General features: G+C 37.5%; 1 long non-coding RNA gene across 1 annotated transcript; it reads right to left on the minus strand.

Annotated features, from left to right (window-relative positions):
* Nucleotides 1–1,155: 1,155 nt before the first annotated feature.
* Nucleotides 1,156–4,323, minus strand: LOC141598415 (uncharacterized). Its single transcript, XR_012523496.1, has 4 exons — nucleotides 4,247–4,323; nucleotides 2,840–2,899; nucleotides 1,652–1,774; nucleotides 1,156–1,424 (listed from the first exon to the last, which is right to left on the minus strand). It is a non-coding gene; the product is annotated as an uncharacterized LOC141598415 (long non-coding RNA).
* Nucleotides 4,324–4,735: the final 412 nt, after the last annotated feature.

Genomic DNA, 4,735 nt, shown 5'->3' on the forward strand with positions numbered 1-4,735 from the left:
TGTTTAGGAAACTATTGTGCATATCTTTTCTGTTTATTTATTCCTATTATTGTGTAGTTGTTACCTTGTTTATCTCCTTGTCTTTAGGATAGTTTATTCTTCAATGTACCTATATATACATGTAATTCATACTGACATTTTATCAATCAAATACATTCTTTATAATAGAGTGTAGTCTAGGCTAGGATGTTAATCATTGTGTTTACCACAATATAAAAACAATAAACCAACTCACCTTATTAACCCATAAAACCGGTTCCCATAAGATAAAATGGAGTCCATTTTATTTTTGTCAATTGTCATTTTGTCATATAATGTGTGACATGTGACATGTAACATGATGTTAATTATATTAATGCGTATTTAACAATTAAATATCATTACATATATTAATTCAATTATATATAACGATTGACTAGTAATTCATAAATCACAAGTGTATAAAATGGGTTATGTTAATATAATTTACAACACATTGTAATTATTATTAACCGTTCATTCTTAATATAATTGTTTCATAAACAAAAATTTTAGTAATATAATGTTTTAATTACTAAAACGAATCTCATTTAATCGAATTACAATAAAGCTTAGAAAAGTAGTGTCTACCCAATTACACCATGTAAAAGGTCAGCCTTCCATAACCATAGATGAATCCAAGGTTAATGGAAAGATTGACATCAAAATCAAACCAAAGATTACAACTTTCTCCAAAATACTATTTTCTCCAAAATACTATGTTTTTCCTTCATACAAGTTTTTGAGATTATTCAATAATGGGGTAGATGTTCTAGGTCTTCTAACCATGAACTATATATATGGCCGCATTCCCTTTTAGGGTAAACATCATTTGGGCTTCCACGAAATGGTTTAAGATGGATTATCAACACTCAAAGGCTGAGTAGAACGCAGGCTGCATCACCCATCGCAGGCCTGCGTCAAACGGCACCGGCTGCTTCAACAGACGCAGGCAGTGTCTTGGGCTGATCTCCGCTCCAAAATTTCTTCTCTTTTATGGCTCCTTTCACCATTTGGCCTCCATGCTTTTTCACCATGGGATGAAAACTATATTGCTAGCTCGTGAAGAAACCGTCTTCACTTGATTGCTTGCTTAGGGGTGTGGTTAGGGGCAGTTGCTCAAGATTCCGAGCTCTCTTTCAAAACCATGCTCCAACCATGCAATAAAACACGTTAATCATAACAACCAATGGGACGGGAAGACTAGTTCATTACTCTGACAAAAAGACCCTTAAATGAAAACAAACTAGGCCTAAGAAGGCCTTATTGACTCGACACTTTTGACTCTATCAATTACTCCTTGCAAAATATTACAAATTCTTTCAAAAAATTACAAATCTTCAATGATTTATCTTTTGCTCATCAATCTTGAATTAAAGCTCCAAGCAAATCTTGTACCCATTTTCCTATGAGCATTAATATCATGAATATTAGTAATGAACAATTAGAAATGGGGAAGCAGCAAATGGTGAGGGCAGGTAGATATAAAGCTTGCATCAAAGTCACATGAGGTAGTTAAAACATAGAGGTTTAAATTATAATGAGCCGACAAGTAGTTAGATTGGGTGCTTTGCAGGGTGTTTTTCAAGAATAATAAGAGTAAAGAAAGATTTCTACATAACATAATACTAACCTAAAGACAACACAATGGTGAGGGCAGGGAGAAATAAAGAGGAACAAACCACTTAATCATCATCCATGTCTTGACTATCATCAATCACAATAGCAGCATGCTCCAATTTCAGGTCTTTCACACCTACCATTTTGCAATTACAAAAATAGTCAAGATTAGTTTGACACTACAAATACATATGTTAAATCTGCAATATATAAAAACAATGGTTAAGTATTCAACATATAAAGACTCTGGTTAGAAAATAGACTCGCCTTATTGTATTTTTGCCCTTTCAACTAAAACATCTTTTATGAAAAGTGGAGTGAGAGAATTGCGAAACCAATCTTGTGCACTCACAAGAGCTTCCACCATATATAGACTTAAAGATGTACGAAAAGAATCAAGAATTCGGCCTCCAGTGCTAAAAGCCGATTCCGAAGCCACTGTAGAAACCGGGATAGCAAGTACATCTCTAGCCATCTTGGAAAGAATGGGATATCTTTTTTGGTTATCTTTACACCATTGTAGGACGCAAAAAGTTGATTGCCTACTTTCTCGAGCATCTTTCAAATACCTATCTAATTCTGATATTCTCTCCACGTCTTCACCGGTATAGTTTTAGCTGGTACTAAGGATGAATTATTACAGTGATGGGTTTCCAGTCTTTCCACCAACTGAACAAGAAGGATTTCCTCTTTTACCTGTCGACTGTAAATCCCCGGAAGAGGAAAATTTATTGTCGATAGCATCAGTGCCAGTCACGGCTTCAGATACAGATAGACATCACCATGATTCAAATATATTGGTCATTATCCGTGATGCCAGGGTCGTGATTTCAAAAGTAAAGGGAAGAATTTTGAAGGTTTTTGCTACCAAGTTCCGATACCAGATTAGCAATATGAGACGAGATTTAATAGTAGTTCCTGGTGCTTTACTAGCAGTAGCATTATTTGCCTAGTGCAAATTAATGACGATGAAGAAAACAGAAACAACAATAATTGTGGAAGACGATGAAGTAAACTAGGAGTAAACACTAAAAGGGAATAAAATGGCAAAGAAGAAAACATAAACACAAACAGATCAACAAATTGCAGGAAAAGCAACAACAAATCGAAAAATTAAAGGAAAAACAACAACAAATCGACAAATTGAAGGAAAAGCAACAAAAAATCGACAATGAAAACGGAGAATGAAAGAGAATGAAACCTGAAATTAAGATGAAGAAATGAGAACGAAAGAGAACGAGCTAGACGTCGTCGAGGCCGCCTGTAACACCCCCATACTCCAAGTGCCTTACCAGGACCACCCAGGTATAAGGACGTTACCATCTCGGTTACCCGAGGCAATGATAATCAAATAAACAATAATGAAACGATATTTAAATAGCAATACTTTAGCGAAAGGTTACAATCCAAAAACCAAACCAAATACTAATACATGTTCTCAAAACGGCTGTCTACTGAACTAACTGAAATGTCTATAAAACTAATAGGCTACAGCGGAAGACTTCTATCATCTGATCGTGGCAATCCCAGCTATCCCAGTACTCATGTCATACCTGCTCAATATCTGCTCACCATCCCCGAATGGATCACCGCGGGTTTTAAAACATTAACCGGGGTCAGTACTATTTACACAAGAGGTATAATCAACAATACAGTAATCAATACAACTCAAACAATCATACGCGATCAAGCACTCCACTCCATCTCCGTCACCGACTGTCCACTGGACCAGCCCTGCCAGTGGGGGACCGCAGCCGTTCCCACCTAAGCCCCGCTCATCATACCGAGCGATAACCCTGTCCCATTAATGTGCACATCCCCTTCCGTGGCGGGTTCCATGAAGGGCGAAACTAGGGCGTGAAGCCACTCCCGCAAGTGATTCCACTCGGCCGAGAACGCATCTCGAGAACCACAGACAAACAATCACAATCACAATCACAACATCGTCTGAATCAACCAATTATACTAATTACAGCACAACACTACACCACATGTAAGTAATACTGAGTAGGGAAACCCTACCTGGAAACCACAATAGTCAGACGATCTCACAGCTGAAGTCAAAAAGCTTCCTCTACGAATCCTCCTCCTAATTATACAAGCACATAATCACTACTATGCACATAACACAACAAAATCCCCAATTCCCAATATTAGGGTTTAACCAACTTTGACGAAATATAATAAAAACGGTATAAAGGTCTTACCCTCGACGCAAGGATTACAACGGTGTAAAGACAAGTGAAATCCGACCTTTCAAGCTCCGGGATTTGTTAACAATGCGATTAAGGTGATGAACGTAGTTTGCTTTCTCTTCTCACAGTGATTTAGGTTTTAGAAAAGTGATTAGAATCAATGACGAAAAGATTATATACCTTATTCGCATAATTAACAAAACCCGAGAAAACAACCCCCGTAAACCGGCTACTCGATCGAGTAGCCCAGGTACTCGATTGAGTACCCCCCTACTCAATCGAGTATCGTAGTTACTCGATCGAGTACCCAACAGGTCAGAAACTATTTTATTTCGCAAAACTCCCTTACTCGACAGAGTAAGGCCTACTCGATAGAGTACCCCAAGACTCATAAATACGGAGTATTACACCGCCGGTGAGATCTAGGGATGGTGTTGTCAGAGTTTCGACTAATCGGTTATAATAATTGGTAGGGCGGAGCAAAAAAAAAAGCCGAACCGCATTTTTAAACCGAAACAGGACCGAAACCCGAATAATGGAGACCGAAAAATTCGGGTTTTTTCCGGTGCGGGGCCCGAACCGAATTTTTAAGCACAAATGAGATGCGGGTGACGGTCTAAATAAAACCAAACTGGAGACCGCTTTTAAAACCGGATTGACTTTTTTCTGAAAAAGATAATTTTATCTATGTATTAAACATAACCAAGCCAAGACATAGGCCCAAAAAATCAAAACCCTATTTCTCTCGTTCATCTCCTGCCCTTCAGTCTCTCACCCCCTCTCTATCATCTCTAAAAAACCAAACATTCTTTATGAAGTAATTTTAGATGTTTGTGTCTCTTTAATTATAGTTTTGAACATCATTTACATGTCTATGACTCTTTGAACTTTAATATGTATGA

The sequence above is a fragment of the Silene latifolia genome, chromosome 9 (assembly GCF_048544455.1).
Source record: "Silene latifolia isolate original U9 population chromosome 9, ASM4854445v1, whole genome shotgun sequence".
Classification (NCBI taxonomy): Eukaryota; Viridiplantae; Streptophyta; class Magnoliopsida; order Caryophyllales; family Caryophyllaceae; genus Silene; species Silene latifolia.